This window comes from Mobula birostris, chromosome 12 (assembly GCF_030028105.1).
Source record: "Mobula birostris isolate sMobBir1 chromosome 12, sMobBir1.hap1, whole genome shotgun sequence".
Taxonomy (NCBI): domain Eukaryota; kingdom Metazoa; phylum Chordata; class Chondrichthyes; order Myliobatiformes; family Myliobatidae; genus Mobula; species Mobula birostris.
Window position 1 is genome coordinate 6,262,891 of NC_092381.1, and position 14,035 is coordinate 6,276,925.

Below are 14,035 nucleotides of genomic sequence, written 5' to 3' on the forward strand. Positions count from 1 at the left end.
TCAGAAAAAACATGAATTGGAAACAGAAAACCTACAGCACAATACAGGCCCTTCGGCCCACAAAGCTGTACCGAACATGTCTTTTCCTTAGAAATTACCTAGGCTTACCCATAGCCCTCTATTTTTCTAAGCTCCGTGTACCTATTTAGGAGTCTTAAAAGACTGTATCGTGTCCGCCTCCACCACCATCACTGGCAGCCCATTCCACGCAGTCACCACTCTCAACCACCACACACAATGGTGGTGGAACGCAGCAGGCCAGGCAGCATCTATAGGAAGAGGTACAGTCGACGTTTTGGGCCGAGTCCCTTTGTCAGGACTAGCTGAAAGAAGAGATGGTAAGAGATTTGAAAGTGGGAGGGGAAGGGGGAGATCCGAAAGGATAGGAGAAGACAGGAGGGGGAGGGATGGAGCTAAGAGCTGGAAAGTTAATTGGCAAAAGGGATACAAGGCTGGAGAAGGGAGAGGATCATGGGATGAGAGGCCTAGGGAGAAAGAAAGGAGGGGAGCACCAGAGGAAGATGGAGAGCAGGCAAGGAGTTATTGTGAGAAGGACAGAGAGAGAAGGGAAAAAAAGGGGGAAAAATAATAAATAAATAAACAAGGGATGGGGTGAGAACTGGAGGAGGGCCATTAACGGAGGATATAGATGTCAATGTTCATGCCATCAGGTTGGAGGCTACCCAGACGGAATATAAGGTGTTGTTCCTCCAATCTGAGTGTGGCTTCATCTTTACAGTAGAGGAGGCCATGGATTGACATATGGGAATGGGACGTGGAATTAAAATGTGTGGCCACTGGGAGATCCTGCTTTCTCTGGCGGACAGAGCACAGGTGTTCAGTGAAATGGTCTCCCAGTCTGCGTCAGGTCTCGCCAATATATAGAAGGCCACATCAGGAGCACCGGATGCCGTATATCACCCCAGCCTACTCACAGGTGAAATGTCGCCTCACCTGGAAGGACTGTCTGGAGCCCTGAATGGTGGTAAGGGAGGAAGTGTAAGGGCAGGTGTAGCACTCTTTCCGCATACAAGGATAAGTGCCGGGAGGGAGATCGGTGGAAAGGGATGGGGGGACGAATGGACAAGGAAGTCGTGTAGGGAGCTTTCCCTGTGGAAAGCAGAGGGGGGGGGGGGGAGAGAAAGATGTGCTTGGTAGTGGGATCCTGTTAGAGGTGGCGGAAGTTACGGAGAATTATATGTTGGTCCAGAGGCTGGTGGGGTGGTAGGTGACGATAAGGGGAACCCTATTCCTAGTGGGGTGACGGGAGGATGGGGTGAGAGCAGATGTGTGTGAAATGGGAGATATGTGTTTGAGAGCAGTGTTGATGGTGGAGGAAGGGAAGCCCCTTTCTTTAAAGAAGGAAGACATTTCCTTTGTCCTGGAATGAAACGCCTCATCCTGCGAGCAGATGCGGCGGAGACGAAGGAATTGCGAGAAGAGCGATTTAAAAATTTAACTTACCCCGACATCCCGTCTGTACCTTCTTCCAAGCACCTTAAAACTGTGCCCTCTCGTGTTAGCCATTTCAGCCCTGGGAAGAAGCCTCTGACTATCCACACAATTAATGCCTCTCCTCATCTTGTACACCTCTATCAGGTCACCTCTCATCCTCTGTCGCTACAAGGAGAAAAGGCTGAGTTCACATGCTCTCCAATCCGGGCAACATCCTTGTAAGTCTCCTCTGCTTTCTTTCTATGGTTTCCACATGCTTCCTGTAGTGAGGCGACCAGAATTGAGCACAGTACTCCCAAATGGGGTCTGACCAGGGTCCTATATAGCTGCAACATTACCTCTCGGCTCCTAAAACTCAATCCCATGATTGATGAAGGCCAATACACCGTTTGCCTTCTTAACCACAGAGTCAACCCGCGCAGCAGCTTGGAGTGTCCCATGGACTCGGACCCCAAGATCCCTCTGATCCTCCACACTGCCAACAGTCTTACCATTAATACTATATTTTGCCATCATATTTGACCTACCAAAATGAACCATCTCACACTTATCTGGGTTGAGCTCCATCTGCCACTTCTCTGCCCAGTTTTGCATCCTATTAATGTCTTGCTGTGACCTCTGACAGTTCTCCACACTATCCACAGCACCTGCCAACCTTTGTGTCATCTGTAAGTATATGTATTAAATAGTAAAATTAAGTAAATAGTGCAAAAGTAAAGTAGTGAGGTGGTGTTCATGGGTTCAATGTTCATTCAGAAATCTGATGGCGGTGGGGAAGAATCTGTTTCAGAAATGTTTGTCTTCAGTCTCCTGTACCATCTCCCTGATAGTAGCAATGCGAAGAGGGCATGTCCTGAGTGATGGGGGTCTTTTAATGATGGATGCAACCATTTTGAGTCATTGCTTCTTGATGTTCTGGATACTGTGGAGGTAGTGCCCATGATGTAAACTTAGTTAGCTCTAAGTCTCTTTGCAGCTTATTTCAATCCTGTGTAGTAGCACCCACCTCCCCCACCCCCCTTCCATACCAGACAGTAATGCAACATTTATAATGTTCTCCACGGGACATCTGTAGAAATTTGCAAGCATCTTTGTGACATACCAAATCTCCTCAAACTCCTCATGAGATATAGCTGCTGCCATACTTTCTTTGTAGCTGCATCATTATGTGGGTCCAGGTTAAACCCTCAGAGATAGTGACACCTAGGAACTTGAAGTTGATCACTTTCTCCACTTCTGACCCCTCTATGAGGACTATGTGTTCCCTCGTCTTGCCCTTCTAAAGTTCACAGTCGGTTCTTTGGTCTAACTGATGTTGAGTGCAAAGCTGTTGAAAACAATAATCATTGAAAGCCCACAAAAATATAAATATGCCAGATCAGTTTATATAGGTAGATTATATGTCCATAAGTAACGCCAGGCACAGGTGTGTCTGTATATAAGGTGACTCTGACGGGAGTGCTGGTTGGGGGTGTGGAGAGGTAAGTTAGTGTGACTAGTGGATTATCACTAAAATAGATAATCATATGACCACGTTACTGTTGGGGGTGGGGTGATTGTTGGCTTGTTTCCTGCATCATCGGTGTCTGTAATGTAATGTAGTTTGCAGAGAACATACACTTTTTTACATTTTTCTCTTCTGAATGCTTAACAGTTTTCACTATTAAAATCCTTGGGGTACATGACCAAAATTTATGAGGCCCCTTACACAGCAAGGGAGGATGTCTAGTGTTAGACTGAAGGGTAATTAGACCATAAGCCATAAGTACAGAATGCTGCCATTTGGCCCATTGAGACTGCTCTGCTATTCCATCATGGCTGATTTATTATCCCACAATTAGAGTGAACAGTTTTTAAATAACATTGGTTGCATGTGTTGTGTTCAAAAACAATGATTTAAGCAGTAAGGCAACTGTTCTGCTCACTGTTGTTTCAAGCATTCAAGCTTGGACATGACAGAAATGATTTCACTACTTCAAGATGTGAGCTATGAGGAATTTGAAGATATTGGCAGTCATCTTGAATGCAACCTTTGGGACCCGACTGAATGCTCAGCTTTGCCTGTGGCTCCCAAGTAGTAGTTTGCATGGGACAGTGTACACATCCTGGTACACCGCTTCACAGGTCAGGGTAGCTGGCAGGCCTCATAGCCCGGTGAGATAGGGACATGCCTGTCCTAGAATGTAAAGTCATCCCTGGCGGACTGGGCGGATGAGATCCAATGGCCAGAAAGGTAGTTCTGCAATGCCTCGTGGAGAGCAAAGGGCATGACAAGGCACAGAAGTAGCCATAGTCATCCACTGCAACTAGGGAGGATCCCAGTTGTACACTGGAATAGTACCTCTGAGGTCCAGTGAGCGGAACTGCCCAGTGGCTTTTCTACTTTAAAAACTCTCCCGCAAAGGTTTCCTGTCATCTTCTGATATGACAAACAACCACCAATAGTATTGACAGTGTTCCAGTTTTTTTCTGTATTTCGTTTAAATACATAATTTGTAACTAAGTTAAATGGTAGTTTGCCTTTTTTCACTTTTCCTTGAAACTTTGGCTATTTGCGACAGCCACTTCATTGGGTAAAAATGCACTGGTCCCGATGTGTCCCAATTAACCGGAATCTACTGTATTTTAAGTGGAGGTTGATTAGTCAGAGCATACCTTCTGGTAGGCGCTTTAGATCACGGTATGCCAGGACAAATAGGTACAAGAACAGTTTCTTTCCATATGCCACCAGTCTTATGAACACTTGAATTTGTCTATTATAAATCAAGTCCACCTGTACATACACAGGTATACCTCATTGTATATAGTTCACAATTATTTGCTCTATTGTTTTGTTTGTTTTTTGATTCTGTACAGCGAGAACTCAGGGAAACCGGCATCAAATTCCCTGTATGTGTCCACATACTTGGCGATAATAAAGGATTCTGATTCTGAAGGAGAAAGTAGGAGAATGGGGTTGAGAGGGATAATAAATATTCTGTGATGGAACAGACTCAATGGGCTGAATGGCCTAATTCTGCTCCTGTGTCTTATGGTCTAATTGAAATTCTAGTCAGGGAGTCATCTGTAACAGCTGTGCCAATAACAAATAGTTATCAAGTTACTCTGGTGTGCAGGATTGTGGAAAAAGGAAGAGACTGGCTTCCTCACTTGATGTGGCAGGGTCAGTAAGGGAAACATGGGGTAAAGAATAGGTTTAGTATGTATCCTGAGAGAATTCATTACGTATATTTTATTTAGGTATATAGTTTTGCACCGTAACTGGTCCTTCTAGCCCAACAAGCCTGTGCTGCGCAACAGCATCCATGTGACCACTTAACCTATTAACCAACTTTTTGGCAAGTGGGATAAAACCAGAGCACCCGGTGGAAGTCCATGCAGTCACAGGGAGAACATGCAAACTTTACAGATAGTGGCAGGGATTGAACCTGAGTTGCTAGCACTGTAATAGCATTATGTTAACTACTACACTACCCTGTCGTCCCCTTATTTGAATTAATAATTACTATATTGTTTCAGGTATTTGAATTGATGTATCTTTGCATTTAGGTATTGACCAAAAGAGTTCTGGGAGGCAACTTTCGTTTTAACAGGAAGTGCATCTTCACTTAACATGTTTTCAAGGCATACAGATCCTTTGTAGTTGTATTTTGCCTGGATCGTTAGTCCCAGCCTCTGACATGACAAACATACTACTGCACTCTGCTCATTGCTTTCGTTCCATTTCTTTTGGCATCTAGCTGTAAACATTTCAGCTTCCTTCTGAAAAGTTCTATAGGACTGTTAAAACAAAACCTTCACACTATCTTAACAGTTTCTTTCCTCAGGCGGTTAATCTGATCCACCATTCTAGTTAGCCACCACACCCCCTCTATCTATTACCCCCATGTACTGTAGACATTTGCTGTTTAGCTTGTAAATGCTGATATTTGTATGTACTCATGCACGTTTTATTTCATATCTGTATTATTTATTTTCTTATGTAATTCTTTACAGTTTTTTTTTGTTGCATGCTATGTCCCGACCAACACATTCCTAACACATGCTAATGTGTATGGCGAAAGAAGTTGATCCTTTTGCTTTACCGAGTTGCTGGAGAATATTGGGTGATTTAATTCATACTGAATTATTTTCTGTGCAGTATTGTTATGAATGTGCTACATATATACACATTTCATAAGTGAAGAATGATGCTGTAAACTTGTAAGAGTCAAATAGAACATGTAAACTTACCTCTGGATGTAGCTCTAATATCCAGTTTAAAGGGTTGCTCATATCCTAGTTTCATTCTGATAAGTTTACTTTGAACTTGGAAGTTTATCATCAAATTACATATGTAACTGTATTCTACCTTGAGATTCATTTTCTTGCAGGCATTCATATTTGATACAAAGAAACACAACAGAATCAATGAAAAACTGCTCAGAAACAAAGATGGACAAACAACCAATGTGCAAAAGATGATATGTTATGTGAAAATAAAAGAAAAACAAAGTAATAGTGACTATAGATGTGGAGGTGCTGTCCAGGACCAGAGCGCACAGCCTCTGAATAGAGGGACGTCCCTTTAGAACAGAAAGGAGGAATTTCTTTAGCCAGAGTGTGGTTAATCTGTGGAAATCATCACCACAGACGGCTTTGGAAACCAAGTCATGTATTTAAATCAGAGGTTTAAGGTTCTTGATTAATCAGGGTGTCAAAGGTTACAGAGAATAGACAGGAGAATGGGGTTGAGAGGGATAATAAATCAGCTATGAAGGAATAGCAGAGCAGAGTCAAGTATCTGCACGGTCTAATTCTGATCTTGTGTCTTGTGGTCTTTCAATAATAAAGAAGTAATAATATTGAGAACATGAGTTGTAGAGTCTTGGGAAGGCAGACTTTGAGAACACAAACCCTCTAATAGTTTGTGTAACACCTATCTGTATGTTTGTTACAGTTTGTAATACTACTTGTAAAGATCTTGAACGTTTGTAAAGTTTGACTTACAGTTGTGAACAAGATTGCAATTTTTTTCCAGTTTGATTCCTTAAATATTCAGCTCGATCAGTTTGTTGTCTGATTAAGCAATCCTTTTTGCTTCTTAGCTGTGGGTGACTGCAAATATTTGGTTTTAATTTCTATCTTGCTGTTGATGTATAATCTTCTTTGCTATCCTTGGGGGAATATGTATGTGATGGTTGTACATAAACTGTTGACCTTGGATTAAAGGAATAGTCATCCATTTGTAGTTCTAATTATCTCAGTGCAATCATGCAATGCACATGGCCTCATCCTTTGTCTAGTTGTAATGGCATGGCAACTCCGTCGGTTTGGTTGTTATTTAGCATTTTTTGTATTAAATTCAAACGTATCAAAGGCTGTGTGTGTGATGGAATCTCTCTGAAAGCTATTTTCAGAAAGGAGTTGTGAATGTGCAGCAAGACCGGATGGAAGAGTGGGACTAATTGGACAGGCTTTCCGGAAAGCTGGTTCAAGCTATAAGGTTCTACAATTGTAATACATATTTTCATGTCTGTGTTCTGTCATTGTCTTGTACTTTCATTTAATTTTCATGTAAAATAAATTAGCTAAAATCTTATTAAGTGGTAAAAGTAGGTCCCTTGGAAATGGTGGTGACTTTGTTACGCTAAAATGAAATTTGAGCTCTGAGAAGGTGTCACCCAGAACTGAAATGAAATACTGTAACGTATTGTACATTTGTGCATCTGTGTTAATCAACTTTACGTGAAATCAGATCATCTGAGAGGAGTAGAAAGTAAGGTGAAATAATTTACTTTATTAAAGCAGGGATTCTGAAAAACTGCCATCTATTTCAATTTTTATTTTACCCAGTTTATATGGGGTGACCATAAGATATTGGAGCAAAATTAGGCTATTTGGCATGATGGTGTTTGGGCAGCTTGATAACGTAACAATTAGCATAACACTATTGCAGCAGTGGTCACCCAGATTCAACTCTGCCACTGTCAGTAAGGGGTTTGTATGTTCTCCCCATGACCGTAAGAGTTTTCTAACACATTCTAATGATGTACAGATTAGTAGGTTAATTGGTCCTGGGCATAATTGGGCAGCACTGACTCATTGGGGGCAAAAAGGCTTGTTAGCATGCTGTATTTCCAAACTCCATGAAGTACTTAGATGCTCCCTAGGTGGCGTGACAGTGCAGCGGTTAGCACAGTCGCTTTACAGCACCAGCGATCATTGATCTGGGTTTGACTCCCACCGCAGTCTGTAAGGACTTTGTACATTTTTCCCCATGGTAAACTGCTAGATATATATAAATCTTCTACATCATTAGGGCATCATAGTAGCACAGTGGTTCAGGCAACGCTTTACAATACCAGTGACCCAAGTTAATTTCATGCCACTGGCTGTAAGGAGCTTGTACATTTCTCCGTGGCAGTGTGGGTTTCCTCCGGGTGTTCTGATTTCCCCCCCAAAGATGTACCGGTTAGTACATTAATTGGTCATTGTAATTTGTCCTGTGATTGGGCTAGGATTAAGTTGAGGAATTTCTGGATGGTGTGGCTTGAAGGGCCTATTCCATGCTTTATCTTAATCAATATATACATTTTAAATTGTCTAACTTCCTGTAATCAAATATGTATTCAATTGACTTTATTTCTTACATCTGTCACCTACGAGGAGTAAAAATCTTTACGTCTCCATCTAAATGTGCAATCATAGTAATTTATAATAGAACAGTCAATGTAATATAGAGTACACTCAAATTAGCATGAGTTAATCAGTCTGATGGCCTGGTAGAAGAAACTGTCCCGGAGCCTGTTGGTCCTGGCTTTTATGCTGCGGTATCGCTTCCCGGATGGTAGCAGCTGGATTAGATTGTGGTTGGGGTGACTCGGGTCCCCAATGATCCTATGGGCCCGTTTTACACACCTGTCTTTGTAAATCTCCTGAATCATGGGAAGTTCACAACCAGATGCAATGGGCTGTCTGCACCACTCTCTGCAGAGTCCTGCAATTGAAAGAAGTACAGTTCCCATACCAGACAGTGATGCAGCCAGTCAGGATGCTCTCAGTTGTGCCCCTGTAGAAAGTTCTTAGGATCTGGGGGCCCATACCAAACTTCCTCAACTGTCTGAGGTGAAAGAGGCGCTGTTGTGCCTTTTTCACCACACAGCTGGTGTGTACAGACCACGTGAGGTCCTCGGTGATGTAGTTGCCAAGGAACTTGAAGCTGTTTACCCCCTCAACCCTAGATCCATTGATGTCAATAGGGGTTAGCCCGTCTCCATTCCTCTTGTAATCCACAACCAGCTCCTTTGCTTTTGTGACATTGAGGGAGAGGATGTTTTCTTGATACCACTGTGTCAGAGAGATGACTTCTTCCCTGTAGACTATCTCATTATTATTTGAGATGAGGCCAATCAATGTAGTGTCGTCGGCAAATTTAATTAGCAGATTAGAGCTGTGGGTGGCGATACAGTTATGGGTATACAGGGAGTAAAGGAGGAAACTCAGTATGCAGCCCTGAGGGGCTCCTGTATTGAGAATCAGAGGGTTGGAGGTGAGGGAGCTCACTCCTACGACCTGCTGGCGATCTGACAGGAAGTCCAGGATCCAGCTGCACAAGGTAGGGTCAAGGCTGAGGTCTCTGAGCTTCTTGTCGAGCCTGGATGGAACTATGGTTTTGAATGTTGAACTGTAGTCCAAGAACAGCATTCTCACACAGGTATCCTTCTCCAAATGTGTAAGGACGGTATGTAGAACAGTGGCTATTGTGTCATCTGTCGATTGGTTGTGTCGGTAGGTGAATTGTAGGGGGTCCAGTTTGTGTGTTAGCAAGCTGCAGATAGAATCCTTGACCAGCTTCCTCAAAGCATTTGCTTATTGTTGAGGTGAGTGCGACAGGACGCCAGTTGTTCAGGTATGTTACCTTGGTCTTTTTTGGTACAGGGACAATGGTGGATAACTTGAAACAGGTGGCACTCTACACTGGGAGAGAGGGAGATTAAAAATGTCTGTAAACACACCTGCCAGTTGTGCTGCGCACATCCTAAGAACTTGTCCTGGGATGCCGTCTGGTCCCGCAGCCTTGTGACTGTGCACTCGTTGGAATTTTTGAACGGAGGTCTTTAAGATTTGGATTTTTTTTTTGAAATAACAAGATTTTAAAGATTTTTCTTAAAATTGCTGCTTTCCTCTTCCTGCCCCTAAATAACAGCTGTCAGTTTCTTGGAAAGTTATGAGCTTTGGAGCAGTGCATGATTTGCTGACAAACGTTCGGACACTTGCATGCTGAACTTCAAACACAACAATTTCTTTCTGTGAATAGCTTTGGTAGCTCTCCTAGGCTATAGTTTACATAATTCCAACATTAAATTCTGTTCAACAAGTTAGAGAGAAAAGTAGGATTTTCTTGTTGTGTTTAGAGGTATGAATTTGTCCAACTTCTCAGAGACACTAGTTATGGAACAGCGGTTGTGCCCTTTAGAGTGATAAACCAGCCATCTGTGCAGAGGATTACTAAACCAAGTACGGAAAACTTACCAATTGTTGTACGACACTTATACAGGAGGTGCATTATTCAACAGTATACAATTATTGCAATAGAGCTTTTAAGGTGAGTGGCTATTTGAATAACAATTTCACAGCATGTCTTTCAATTTCTTTTCCTTCCTTCCATCCCACTACCTACCCATTTGATAATGTTTATTCTCTCCATTGTAAGAATCTTAAGGCTGGAATTTTACGGTGAAAGGATCATTGATTCCTGTTATTAAATCAACCATTACTGGGTTAAATGAGATTGTATTGCTGATATTTTTTTTTTGCTCTATCACTACTTTGCCCTCTTTTTGCACTAAACATTTTTTATTATTGTAACTTTATTTAAAAAATAGCTATGAGGCTTTATAAGGCATTGGTCAGACTGTACTTGGACAATTGTGAGCAGTTTTGGGCCCCTTATCTAAGAAAGAGTGTGCTGGCATTGGAGAGGGTCCAGAGAAGATTCACCAGAATGATTCCAGGAATGAAAGGTTGATATAAGGAGAGTTTGTTGGCTCGGGGCCTATACCCCTGCAGTTTAGAAGAATGGGGGGGGGGGGGAGATCTCATTGAAACCCATCGAATATTGAAAGGCCTAAATGGCGACTTGGAGACAATGTCTCCTTTTGTGGAGAAATCTAGGATCAAAGGGCACAGCTTCAGAATAGTAGGACGTACACTTAGAACAGATAAGAAGAAATTTCTTTAGTTGGAAGGGGATGAATCGTGGAATTCATTGCCAGAGATGGCTGTGGCAGCCGAGTCATTGAGTATATGACTTGGTTCTTCATTCATAAAGGCATTGAAGATTACGGGAAGAAGGTAGAAGAATGAGGTTGAGAGGGATGATAAATCAGCCATAATGGAATAGTGGAGCCGACTCGATGGGCTAAATGGCCTAATTTTGCTCCCATGTCTTATGGTCTTAATGAATTGATCCCAAAGTGACAAAACCTATTTCTTCGGAATTTGAATTTCTTCAGATGAATGCAGTCAGGATGGGTGTGGAAAGTTTTTGTTGCTTGAAGAAGATGTTCGCGCCCACAGAGGCCTCTGCTTTCTCACACACCACCTCAGCAACTCCCCTCCTGGGTGGCTGCAACAAGTGACACTACGGCATGAGGGTCTCGTCTGCGCAACAACCGAGGCCACACATCTCCCTCCACAGTCAGTCTTGCCAGTGAACTGGACTTGCGGTCTTCTGCCTTACCAATGTCCAACAGGGTCTTGGGTTCACTATAAAAATGTCCAAGACAATAACTCGTACCATTTGTTGGACTGTGGAAAAGAGGAAAAGTCACACTGTTGTACAGTAGCTCTGGGATAAGTGAAAGAATTGAAATTGACATGTTTAAGTAAAATTATGGCCAATAAGGATGTATGTTCAAGTAAGCAAATTCAAAATAAACTTTGATAATAAATTTACTTTGAACTTTTAAGAAACAAGTTTCCAGCACTTTATGGTGTGTCTCAAGGATATTATGATGAGGGGGAGGTGAAGTTGCTCACATTAAACAGGAGGAAAAAAAAGGTCTGATTTCTGATTTTAGCATTATTTAACTATGGGAAGAGGAATCCAAGTGACTGAGGTTCTTGAAACTTCCCCATAGTTGATGTAAAGTTAATGCATGGATTTGTCTAATTAAGTATTCTGAAATGTTCATTGACATGGTGAAAATGGATTTTCTATGCGATCTCAATATTCTTCAGATTTTGCATAGAAGATTATTAATTAATACTTCTTAGAGATTCAGCGCTGAATAGGCCCTTCCTGCCCGGTGAGCTGCACTGCCCAGCAACCCACCTGTTTAACCCTAGCCTAATCACAGTACGCTGATCAAATAACCTACTAATCAGTATGTCTTTAAACTGGGAGAAAACCAGAGCACCTGGGGGAAACCTACGTGCACTTGCGAAGGATGTACAAACTCCTTACAGAAGACAGTGGAATTGAACTGCAAACGCTGAATCCCCGAGCTATACTGGCATTGTGCTAACTGCTACGCTACTATTCTGCATTCTCTTACTGTTTTACCTTGTACTACCTTGATTGTCAGAACAGATGGCATACAAAATGAAGCTTTTCACTGTACCTTGGCTATAACAACTTGGGGCTTCAGAGCTCAAAGTTTGATTCAAGCATCGTCTAAGAAGTTTGTATGTTCTTCCTGTGAATGCGTGGGTTTCCTCCAGGTGCTCCCGTTTTATCCCTCAGTCAAAAGATATACTGGTTAGTAGGTTAATTGGCTATTGTAAATTGTCCCGTGATTAGGCTGGGATTAAATAGGTGGGCCGCTGCGCTGAGCGGCTCATTGGCTGAAGGGCCTAGCCACGCTGTATCTCTAAATAGTTCTGCAAGTACGACCTCACCAACAAATTGCACAACTGCATCATAATGTCCTAACTCTTGGGCCAGTTCTCCACAGTGAGTGTGGGATAAAGGGATTTGGGTTTACATGTGTACTCTACAGAAATCATTAAATGTGGGTGTGAGCCAAAAAGAAAATCGGAGTAGATTGTAAGCTTTAATTAAAGGGGAGGAGCGAGAATTGGAAAGAGCATCAGCATGGGCCACAGGACTGGTAAAAGTGACGCTGAAAACCGTGCCAAAACAAACAGTGGGGTGAGGAAATGAAAGAATGCTTTCTAACTGTTAATGACCATACACATGTAAACATGGCATTATTCACTAATCTGTAGCAACAAAACACTGCAGCTTCTGCAAAAGCTCAATAAAGCCCTATTGTGCAGCTTTATAAAAAGCCCTTACTGGGCTTTTTGCTACTCTTGTAGAGGTTGGCATATTATAAACATGGATGCAGTAACAGAACTGACCATGTTGTCTCTATTGGTGCAAGTTTATTGTCATTCAACCCTACACACATACTGCCAAACAGACAACTTCTTTTCCAGACCAAGGTGTGCAACACAGTACAGATAACTCACACACAACACAAAGTAATATTACTATAAATAAATTAACAAATAAAATGTACTCCAGTAGAGTAGCATTTAGCATAAGGTACATTAATGACACGGATTAAAAAGTACAGTATAACTCTACTGATGCTTCATACATGATGAGACCTGGGAGGTGGCAGGGAGTTCAGTAGTCTTGGGCCTAGTAGGAGAAAGCTAACTCCCAATGTAACAGTCCTTGTCCTAACACTACTGTTCCTCCAGCCTGATGTTGGGGTATCAAAGAGATTTGCTGGACAGATAGGAGGGATCATTGACAATGCTAAGGGCTCTGCATGCTGTACGCAAATATTTTATCCTGATAAATATTTTGTATGGGTGGATGAGAAACAATGATTATCCTCTTAATAGTCCTGCTGATCCTTTGTAGGGTCTTCTGGTCAGATGCCTTACAATTCCAATATCAGACAGGGATGTAGTTGGTCCTGTACGTCGATGTCACTCTGCTGGATAATTCCCTTGTATTAAGTAACACGAGTGAGTACAAATTTAGTAGTCTATTTTCTTAACAATTGTAATTACCTATGGCTGCATGTGTCTTGTATGATGAATGACTGTTGGTACTGTGTTTTGTACCCTGGCCCCAGAAGAATGCTGGGGCTGTATTCATTGGTATTCGTGTCTGGTTGAATGATATTTAAACTTGAACTATGCATAGAACAGAACTAGAAACATTGGATCTTTTCTCCTCTTTGAAGCTTTACTCATATAATAACGGCATGTTTATAATTACAGAGGGATGTATGTTGATGTGTGTCCCCAATTGCAGTATTTCTTTAATGGGGTGTTAAACTTGCAATTGGCACTGAACAGAAGTGTAATTTCAGTACCCATAATGGAATTATGGTGATAAACTTCAAGGCTTTGAAATATTCCTCATTTTTGTAGTATCAAAACCCAGAATTTTATTGCCTTTTCTTACATTTTATAAGCATTGTAGCTTCTTAAGTGGCGATCCCTGCTTGAGGAAGGGTTGGGGATAAATTTTGTTCCTGCACTCATAATTAGCAAATCCAGGAAGTAATTTGTTTCTGCAGATTACATGTTTTATACTTCAATAGAAACAAGCATTTGCTTTTTGCAATGC

General features: G+C 42.0%; 1 protein-coding gene across 3 annotated transcripts in view; it reads left to right on the top strand.

The window, feature by feature from the left end:
* Positions 1–14,035, top strand: part of ssx2ipa (synovial sarcoma, X breakpoint 2 interacting protein a) — a 111,233-nt gene that overhangs the window by 12,058 nt on the left and 85,140 nt on the right. Inside the window, exon 1 of one of the 3 annotated variants that reach the window (XM_072273284.1) lies at positions 13,385–13,425. The exons of the other annotated variants lie outside the window; for them this stretch is intronic. The gene's annotated coding sequence lies outside the window, so the exon portion shown is untranslated. Of the gene's footprint in view, positions 1–13,384; positions 13,426–14,035 lie in introns of those variants that run through there. 3 annotated transcript variants of the gene reach the window in all.